This window comes from Perca fluviatilis, chromosome 8, assembly GCF_010015445.1.
Source record: "Perca fluviatilis chromosome 8, GENO_Pfluv_1.0, whole genome shotgun sequence".
NCBI lineage: Eukaryota > Metazoa > Chordata > Actinopteri > Perciformes > Percidae > Perca > Perca fluviatilis.
The window spans coordinates 41,361,187-41,372,163 of NC_053119.1; the positions used below are offsets into that span (position 1 = coordinate 41,361,187).

At 42.5% G+C, this 10,977-nt stretch overlaps 2 long non-coding RNA genes across 4 annotated transcripts; both read right to left on the minus strand.

The window, feature by feature from the left end:
* Positions 1-54: 54 nt before the first annotated feature.
* LOC120563644 lies at positions 55-2,946 on the minus strand. 3 transcript variants are annotated; one of them, XR_005639993.1, is made up of 4 exons: positions 2,917-2,946; positions 1,636-1,698; positions 616-865; positions 55-539 (listed from the first exon to the last, which is right to left on the minus strand). It is a non-coding gene; the product is annotated as an uncharacterized LOC120563644 (long non-coding RNA). The 3 variants fall into 3 exon arrangements; XR_005639992.1 differs by lacking the exon at positions 2,917-2,946 and adding an exon at positions 1,799-2,759; XR_005639991.1 differs by lacking the exon at positions 2,917-2,946 and having other exon boundaries at positions 1,636-2,756.
* Positions 2,947-9,761: 6,815 nt separating this feature from the next.
* LOC120564382 lies at positions 9,762-10,463 on the minus strand. Its single transcript, XR_005640089.1, has 4 exons — positions 10,400-10,463; positions 10,186-10,294; positions 10,028-10,097; positions 9,762-9,801 (listed from the first exon to the last, which is right to left on the minus strand). It is a non-coding gene; the product is annotated as an uncharacterized LOC120564382 (long non-coding RNA).
* Positions 10,464-10,977: the final 514 nt, after the last annotated feature.

A 10,977-nucleotide genomic window follows, 5' to 3' on the forward strand; every position in this document is an offset into this window, starting at 1 on the left:
GAAGTTCAGCTAACGTTTCTATATGAAGACCTACTCAATGATAACAAACACAACTTCAATGACTTTTTGATTTATTTGAATGTTGTTTTCATGTGATGACACAGGCGGGAGGTCAGATTCAGAATCACATTATTTGATACATGCAGTGACATTAGTCTTGGAGGCAGCGGTGCAGACATTTATCAGCACTTTCTAAAGAATCCCAGTGTAGCCAACAACAACAGGTACAATCACACAGCAGCCTAAACGGCATCCTTACAGTGGGAAGAGAAGAGAGCCACTGAAGGTGCTGTAGTTATTCCTATCATCAAAGACTGAATGGTCTGATGGGAGATCCAGGTGAATTTCATCTCCTGCTTTCAGCTCCAAGACAACAGAGTTTGTGAAATAATCAAGTTCCTCTCCTTCCTTTATCTTATAATTATACATGATCCTTTGATTGTTCTTGTTCTACAAAAATACAGCCATATAAAGTTTTTTGGAACCACACACAGTGAACTGGAGATAGTAGACCCTGCTGACTGGTGCTGTGAAGAAACCTACAGAGTAAGAGCAGAAAAGGATTTATGTAGATTTCCATGACCACATGTGTTGATGTGACCTGCAGTATATTACCTGTAGCTGGATTGTAAGCATTGCCAATGTTGGTGAAGACCTTGCTGTATTTCAGTGTGATGTCTTTGTTGTACGGTCCAACATTTCCTGCTTCAGTCAGAGCTGTATAAAATGCCACCTTCGGTTTCTCTGTAAACAAAAAAAAGTCAATGCATGTCAGTGTGTGTGTGTGTGTGTGTGTCATCACCTGCATTTTGTCTCTCCAGCTGGTCAATCCTGGACTCACTGCTGCTCAGTCTGGTCTGCAAGTCTGGAGTTAAGACATTGAATCACAGAGCAGAGTAAATTGTTAAAGTGCTCATATTATGCTCATTTTCAAGTTCATAATTGTATTTAGAGGTTGTACCAGAATAGGTGTACATGGTATTAATTTAAAAAAAAAACGCCATATTTTTGTTGTACTGCAGCTCCTCTTTTCCCCCTGTGTGTTGAGCTCTCTGTTTTTACTACAGAGTGAGACCGCCGGCTAAGTCACGTCACATCGGCTACAGAGCTCCATGCTACAGAGCGTCAGTGGCTAGCTGTTTAAGCCGCTACAGAGCTTCGTGATGCGGCAACAGACCTCTGTCACAGCTTGTCGTATCAGCGGCAGTTAGTAGACGTGTTAAGCCACTACAGAGCTCTGCGACACTGGCTACGGTGCTCCTGATGTACTCTGCATGTTGAGTGTGAGCTGGGTACAGATCACCGCAAGCTGCTGGTCGTGGTGCTGCGTCAGGTCAGCGGTTGTTGGTGGTTCAGATACCCCAGAATAGCTGACTGTGCGCCGGGTACAGAGCACCGCGAGCTGCCGGTCATCAGTGTTTTGTTGCTGCTTTTCAAAAAGTTATTTAAGTGGTGCATGTGTGTATCATTCTGTTGCAAACATTCCATTAAAAAAGGATTGTTACATTTTAATTGCAGATATTTATCTCCAAATGTTGTGTCTTATTTGGCGTGTGTGAAGAGTTTTGACACAATGAGCCACATTCCACAACAATCTGCAAAAACTGTAAACCATCATGTTTGTCAGTGAAATACCTGCGTTCTCTTCTTCAAGGTCTCTTGTTTTGCTCTCGGTGGCAGTCAGTCTAGTTTCTTGGACTGAAAAACAGCAGTTTGATTTTGGTTTGTGAATGGTTAAATCAATTTCAATAACACATAGAGCTCTGTTTTTTATAGTTTCTCTATAGTCTTTCTATACCATGTTGATGTTTAAAGATGTATTCTGCAGCTCACAATAAGGGCATCAGTTCACTGACACACTTCAGTCCAACTGTTAAAGGACAACAGTATTTAACAGGAAAAGTGTTAGAAAAATATGCTTATAGCAGTTTTGCTTCAGTTTCTTTGTTAAACCATTTGCATTCAAACTGCCGTTGTAGTATTTCTGTTTTAGTATTTCTGTTTGAGTATTTTTGTCTTTCATGTGTTAATCATGAAAGCTGAATGACCTTACAAAGAGCAAAGGATGTATCCTGAGGGCCGAGAGCATAATGTGAAGGAGATGCCAGGCCTGACCAGAGATAAGAAGAAAAGCTACTGATTGCATGAGCCGAATAACTAACTTGACTCCCAACTCCTTTAAAAAGACACTGTTGTGAACAATCTACACTCATTTTCTGTACTTATGCTGAAGTGCTGTAAACTGACTCTACTTGCTGCAAGTAAACAAACTTAAGAGAACTCCACTGATTTTGTCCATTCTTTGATAAATAATTATCCGAACAAAAAGTAAACAGTCCGTACCAGAAGTCTCTCTCTGCAGCTGCTCCACATGCACCTTGTCATAGTATGACAACCAAAATGTAAGACAATATCTAGTCATACATATCGATGTCGATGACTGGACTAAATTGAAGAAGCTGAGGGATTATCTAAATATGAATAATTAAAGACAATGTTGGTATCAAAAAGTAGAGGAAATACACCATTGCAGCATCTAGACTAGAAATAAATAAAGAAATGATTGTAAGGCTGTAAATTAAGTATATCAAAACATCTTTACTCATGAAGTTAAAGAAAATCCCAACTCTGTGTCCCATATCTTTGTTAGAGCCATACTCTACCGTTTGGTTCTATCAAATTTTTTAGAGTCATCATTAAGTAACAAAACAATCGGGTCAGTAGGAATTCAACATCCTATTACAGATATTGTTTTATTCCAGAACTCAGGCACCTGTTCACACTCCCAGACCATGTGCAGGAAAGTTCCAGTTTGTTCAGGCTGAAATGCCACTTATTGGTGTAGCAAAGTTGCTCCTCCACCTGTTTAAAGTTGGTGATAATAGGGCCATAGGCATACACTTTTTGGACACACACCTGCACAGGCGAGGTCTTGCAGTCTTAGACTTCCAGTGAGGTTTTGCTCTATTTCTCTCCATGGGACTGTAGATGAGGGGTCCATCCACACTCTGAGGGCCCGTAGCTGAAAGGCTCTGTGGTACATTTTAAGGTTGGGGAGGGCCAGGACTCCCATGTTTGTGGTACGATGCAGGGTAGAGTATTTTAGCCTGGGTAGTTTATTATTCCAAATATACTGCTGGAAAAAGGCATCAAGTTTCTTCCAGAAATGTATTGGTGGGGGTAAGGGTACATCAAATACATTTAACAAATTTACCTAGAGCACGTGTCAAACTCTAGGCCTGGGTGCCAAATCCGGCCCCTTGCAAATTTTGATCCGGCCCACATTTCAATTTAGGTTCACAGTTAATTTTGGCTCGACTAGTTGTGCCCCACAACAAAGAAAAAAAATTATTTAGCAATCTGTTTTTCATATTGTAACTATGCAACACTGCTGTGCAGAATTTGACAGATTTTTAGACTTTGACTCCGAACTACCCACAGAAAATTTGACTTGTGAAGAGGGATTGGTTTTAGGAGAAGGCCTCCATCAACGTTGCTACTAGCTAAACTAGCAAGCTACACGATGCCCTCCCTCAGCTGTTCACCTGGCTGTGACTCGTGCCTCCTGTTCAGCCAGAAGATAGTGGAACTTGAAGCCAGAATATCGACTCTCCACCAGATCAAGGCAAGTCAACAGTTCCTCGACACCATTATCATTGGAAGTTCCCCCCACACACACACTGTCGGATGTCTTGATTCCACTGTGCCCTGCAATACTCTCACCCCACCACGCACTAATACAACCTCTGTCCCTGTTGTCTCTCCTCGGCTTCTGCCGAGGACCCAGCCAGCTCTGCCGACCAGCTCCACTCCACACCAGCCTGAGCCATGGCGTGTAAGCAAGCACCAGAGCAGGCGGTCAGGACAACGCTCAGCCCCAGCCCAACCCCTACGACTAGAAAATCGCTACAGCATTCTGACGAACGACGAGGAGTTCCCTTCTCTGCCACGTCCCCACGCAGCTCATCCTGGTCCATCCACACAGTCGACGTGCCCATTGAGGGCGGACTCTCCCCCCTCGGACTCATCAACCTCCACGCTGATCATCGGAAGCTCCATGGTAAGGGACCTCCACATTCCCCCTTTACCTAGCGGTCCCTCCAAGGTCTACTGCTTCCCCGGTGCCAAGGTCCGTGACATCCAGCACAAACTTCCCGGCATCTTCGCCGCCCACGCCAAGGTCGACAACATCATCGTGCATGTGGGCACAAAACATCAGAGAGAGACGGTCGATAGCACTCCAGGAAGCACTCCACTCTCCTCTCCACCCTGATGGGCACAGGTAAGCGGATTGTCATCTCTGGGCCTCTACCTACCTACAGGAAGGGTGCGGAGAGATGGTCCAGACTGTTCTGGCTCCACACCTGGCTGGAACCACTCTGCACTTCCCTGAGCATTCCCGATGTCGACAACTTCAACTTGTTCTGGGAGATGCCCAACCTGCTGAAGCGTGATGGTCTCCACCCAAACCAACACGGAGCCAGGATGCTATCTGACAACATAACGACCACACTGAAAGGTAAGTATTGACATTATGTTGAAAATATCACATATTCATGCCCCCCAGGTATTGATCCTGATAGCACTATACAAGTGGATGAATCTGAAAATGTTTTCTGCAGGATAACATGTAGTACTGGTATTATTCCAGTAACGTGTAGTACTAGTACTATTCAGGGCTGGACTGGGACAAAAAATCGGCCCTGGCATTTTTGGCCCAGGCGGCCCACACCCACCGTGATTGGTCAGACAGATTCCCTGCAGACAGTCCTCTTAAAATATGCGTGCATTCTATTATATGAGTTGCCTAGTGTTCAGCGTTCATGTGATCGTTTTGGATCCTTCAAGAGGGGTCTCAAGACTTATCTGTTGATCTTAAATTTAAATAATTATTTCATTCTTAGAGTTATGATTTGTATATTTATGGTATTTTTATTATAGGTATTTTATATTGTATTGACATTATTGTTATTATTACTATTTTGCTTAATATTGGCTTAGTAACTTTAAAAACAGTTTACTGTTAATTTTAACTATTGTAAGATTCATATTTTGTCGCTTTGGACACAAGTGTCTGCTAAATACTATAACCATAACTATAACCCTTCCCAAAAGCTACAATAAAGCTGAGAGTAGTATATGCCCTGGAAAAGAGCACCAATACAAGAGAAGCTAATTAAGCTATTCAAGGAACACTGATGCCTGATTTTATAGATCACACAGACTTTTCAGCTACCCAACAGGCTAACCGCTAGCATTTTCAATGTAAGCTTAAGCAGTTAGGTTACCTGACAGCCACTAACTTTAATGTTACAGCCAAACTGCTTGTTATTGTTATGACGTGGCGCTCGCGCGCACACACACACACACACACACACACACACGAACACACACACATATATACACACACACACACACACACACACACACGCACACACACACACGCGCACACACACACACACACACACACACACACACACACACACACACACACACACACACACACACACACACACACATTACCACATCGTCATCTACTCTCTCTTCCATCTTGTCCTCACTCGCTCCCATGGCCCTGACACGGTTACTCTCCTCTACTTCAGGTAATGCTGATGTTGAAGCAGCTACTACAGCCCCAAACGTCCGAAAATTTGGCACCTTTTGAGGAATCCGCCTGTAGATTCTTAATCTTTTTCTCCTGTAATTTCTCTGAACCTCCCTTGCGCTTTGGTGGTCGTTTGTCCATTTTAACGTGGATGCTAAACTTCCAGCATAACTATTACAGCTCGTGTCTCAGGGACGGGAGGCGTGGCCATAGTGGGATTCGTAAATTTGCGGCCCGGAGTGGGGGTTCCTGGATTTGATTGGGTAAGGCCAGTGCCAATAAAGAAAATTAACCAATGGGCCGCTGTGAGTTCTTTATGGGCCGGCCCAGCCAAAAAAATAAAAAAGGCCTATTTATATCGGCGATTCGGCCCAAAAGTGCTTCGGCCCACCGGGAAAATTAGATGTGGACTACTAAATATCAGATCTCTGTCTTCTAAAACAGTACTAGTAAATGAATTGATATCTGATAATCAAATTGATCTATTCTGTCTTACCGAAACCTGGCTGGGCCATGAAGAATATGTTAGTCTAAATGAAGCCACTCCTCCCAGTCATATTAATACTCAAATTCCTAGAGGCTCAGGCCGAGGAGGGGGAGTTGCAGCCATATTTGATTCAAGCCTGTTAATTAATCCTAAACCCAAACTAAATTATAACTCTTTTGAAAGCCTTGTTCTTAATCTTCAACATCCAACACGGAAATCAGTACAGACAATTATATTTGTTGTTGTCTACCGAGCTCCAGGTCCGTATTCTGAATTTTTATTTTATTTATGGTTCACCTTTCAACGCAGGACTGCTAGAAAGAACGACTAGACCTGACATATACTTAGACTGCTTTTATCCTATAGACCTTCAACAATTAATGTTAAAGATATCCTCAGCTAAGCCATCTACCTGTCTCTTGGACCCCATCCCAACGAGGCTACTCAAAGAAGCATTACCCGTGGTTAACACCTCGCTACTAGATATGATCAATATGTCTCTATTAACAGGTTATGTACCGCAGTCATTTAAAGTAGCTGTGATAAAACCTCTTCTGAAAAAACCCACCCTCGATCCTGAGGTCTTAGCAAACTATAGACCTATATCTAACCTTCCCTTTCTCTCAAAGATCCTCGAGAAAGTAGTTGCTAATCAGTTATGTGATTTTCTACATAGCAATAGTTTATTTGATGACTTTCAGTCAGGATTTAGAAAGAATCATAGAACAGAGACGGCACTGATGAAAATTACTAACGACCTTCTAACTGCTGCAGACAAAGGACTTGTCTCCATACTTGTTTTATTAGATCTTAGTGCTGCATTTGACACTATTGACCATACCATCCTGTTACAGAGATTGGAACACTTAGTTGGCATTAAAGGAAACGCACTAAGCTGGTTTAAGTCTTATTTCTCTGATCGATCTCAATTTGTTAATGTTAATGATAAATCCTCTAAGTACGCGAAAGTTAAACATGGCGTTCCACAAGGCTCAGTGCTTGGACCAATTCTATTTTCCTTATATATGCTTCCTCTTGGTAATATCATTAGGAAACACTCAATTAACTATCACTGCTATGCGGACGACACCCAATTATATTTATCAATTAAACCAGACGAAACCAGTCAGTTAGCTAAACTTCAAGCATGTATTAAAGATATAAAATCCTGGATGACCTATAATTTTCTGATGTTAAACTGTAACAAAACTGAAGTTATTGTGCTGGGCCCTAAACACCTCCGAACTTCATTATCTAAAGATATAGCTACTCTGGATGGTGTTGTCCTGGCCTCCAGCACTACTAACAGAAACTTAGGAGTTATTTTTGATCGGGATATATCCTTTAATGCCCATCTAAAACAAACATCGAGAACAGCCTTTTTTCATCTTCGTAATATTGCCAAAATTAGGAATATCCTGTTTCAAAACGATGCTGAAAAACTAGTCCATGCATTCATTACTTCCAGGCTGGACTATTGTAATTCCCTACTGTCAGGTTGCTCAAATAAGTCCCTTAAGACTCTCCAGCTGATCCAGAATGCTGCAGCGCGTGTTCTGACGAGAACTAAGAAAAGAGATCATATTTCTCCTGTTTTAGCTACTCTGCATTGGCTTCCTGTAAAATTCAGGATTGACTTTAAAGTCCTTCTCCTGACCTACAAAGCCCTAAATGGTCTAGCACCATCATATCTAGAACAGCTCTTAGTACCTTATTGTCCCACTAGAGCACTGCGCTCCCAGAATGCAGAGCTACTTGTGGTTCCTAGAGTCTCTAAAAGTAGAATGGGAGCCAGAGCCTTCAGCTACCAGGCTCCTCTCCTGTGGAACCAGCTCCCAGTCTGGGTTAAGGGGGCAGACACCATCACCACATTCAAGAGTAAACTGAAAACTCTTCTCTTTGATAAAGCTTATAGTTAGGGAGTGAGGAGTTGCAGCGTCCGCCTAACCGGCCCACCTGCTTCTCTTCGTAGTCATCAGATTTATTGATCATATAATCAATAATATAGTGAGATTAGAGGGAGGCAGGCCCGTACAGCCTCTCATCAATGTTTTCATTTGTTTCCTTTTGTATGCATCCTGTCCCAGAACTGCTTGTTACTAACCTAGCTCTGGGGAGTTTACTCCCCGGAGTCCTTATGTTTCTTCTTCACAGAGCTATGCTCTGCGATTCCCTGCAACGCCCGCCGCGTTTCCGTTCGCGCCCGCCGCATCCACCCATGCTCTGCACGCCCACGTTTCATCCCGAACGTCCTGCTGTCACATGAACTACAACGACTACCTTCAAAGTCACTGTTCCACTATCTTTAATGTGACTATTATCGCCACTGTTCATCACACCCCCAACCGGCCCCGTCAGACACCGCCTACCAAGAGTCTGGGTCTGCCGAGGTTTCTTCCTAAAAGGGAGTTTTTCTTCGCCACTGTCGCAATAGCCACTGCTAATGCTTGCTCTTGAGGGAATTACTGTAATTGTTGGGGCTTTGTAATTTATAGAGTGTGGTCTAGACCCACTCTATCTGTAAAGTGTCTCGAGATAACTCTGTTATGATTTGATACTATAAATAAAATTGAATAGAAAAGAGTTTAATATTCTGGAAGGTTGTGGTGAGTAAGCTGGGTGGTAGCGGTTTTTAAATTTGTAAAGTTTGTTTTTCATGACTTGCTAAATTCTACGGTGGCTAAGAAACTTTTCTGCTGACTTTAGAGTTTTAAATCGACCAAACTGTATGGGAGAAAGCTATATGAGACATGCAATAATACAAAGTTAATTGACTTGTTTTGCTAAATAAAAGCATGTCAATAAACTCAACATGTCTGGCCCTTATAGTGATCATCATTTCCAGTGTGGCCCTTACTGAAAAGGAGTTTGACACCCCTGACCTAGAGGGATAAATGCTTTTTATTCTGCCTCTTCTGTTCAACTTCTGACGTCTGCTCATCCCTCAGCTCCTGGCGACAATAGTTTCTTCAGCTGCTCTTGTAGTAGAGTTTCTCCTGCTAGTTAGATATATTATACTTCAGTATCTCTTTAGTAAAGTAACAAGTGACTGATAAATGCTACGTTATACATACAATAAAACCCTCTTATAAAAACAGCACATATCACATATGGGTGGGTAGCTTTCATAATCAAGCTAGACTGGTGAAGAGACCCATTGAAAAATGACCTGTGGTCCTACAGCCTAAGCTACTGAGGAGTTATTTAGTTGGTTACGGCTTGTTTAAAATTACTATCTACTTACAGCTACTGATGTCAGGTTGATAATAACTTCTAGTTAACAGGGTGGGTTTTGACTACAGTTATTATCTTTCATTTTAGTGTGTGACAGAAGAACCACCAGATTTCAGAGGAGACGTAGATGTGGAGGATTTACAAGAACATTAGCGGGGGGTGGTGTGCCACGGCATGTACAAGTAGATTCTTCACAAACTCCAGTTGAAAACTTCTTTGATGTAAAAGTGTCATTTTATTATCTTGTAAGGGGAGTTCCTGTGAGCGGGAGTGTGTGTGTGTGTGAGTGAGTGAGTGAGTGAGTGAGGGGGGGGGGTCCAGCTGCAGGCCGCAGCTGGACCAGTCTGGATAATAAAAAAAGGGGCATGAGGAGGTGTGGCATGAGCCAGGGGGGGGGGTCCAGCTGCAGGCTGCAGGGTCCAGGCATGGCATTGAGGGGGGGGGTGTCACTGGCAGTCCACCAGGCACAGAGTGGCTATGCACACAAAAACAAAGCATATATTAATAAATTGAAGAAAAAGGTTTAACTTAATTAAATCACATAGAATAAAATCCTCTTATTAAAAAGAGGACCTATCACGTATGCAGAACTGGCAGCACTTTCAGACAACTTGAGATAGCCATCTTAATCACATGGAGTTTTGATATTCTAAATACACAAGTCACACTACATTTTGGCATAATAGTGAGGTTATACTTACAATTATGTTGGATACCCCTTCCAACATTAACTCCCTCCGCAGCAGGAATCTGATGACTTAGTCAATAATTCTGAAGGTGATCAGAGACCGCAGCTCATCTCCATTTCTTGATAAAAATCTCTAAAGACTACAACTCTGCTGAACATAGACCTACTCACACTGAGACAGACAGACTTTTGTTCAAGTCTGGGCTGTTTCCCAATTCTGATTGGCCGTCTTAATCAGGTCTAGAACCTGGCAGGTGGAGGGGCTTATACAGATTATTTACTGTAAAGTAGAACGTATAGACAACATGGCATGTACATTGTTAACTGATATATAATATCAGTGAGCATTTCTTTAGTAAAAGTAACTTGAGCGACTGATATGTACCTGATCCTGTTGGAGACCTTTTCGGAGGTGAGGTGGTGATTGTCTCTCTCCTGAGCCATTTTTGAAAGAAAGAAAAGTGACCAAAATTGTGTTTAAATACAACACAGCTGCTCGCTCATGGGTCAGAGATTTAGCCAGATTAACCAATGGGCATTGCGGGCCATGGATGCCCCGCCCACTTGGGGGCTGGCTCTGGTTAAGTTAACAGCTGAGATTGATAACCTTAACGATGGCTCAACTCCATCAAGTGTCCCAGTAAAATATTTCAGTGAGTCAGCATGATGGCAGGCAGCCATCATGAATGGCTTTGAATACACCTGTGCTTTTCTGCCTACAAACACAACTGCTTGATAATAAGAAATGACATGCAGTCACATGAACAGACATACATAATGCAGAATAAGGTGAGAAATAAAATGTAGTAATATTTTCAGCTGGTTTCCCATTTGGTCTGTGCAGGTAGCCATGGTTTCAAACTACTCCATAAAGGTAATCAGTATATTAGTAGAAAATATCCATCAAAGCAGCGTTCAGTTCATTTGGTCACACGTTGTTTTATTTCAGCATTTAACTTCATA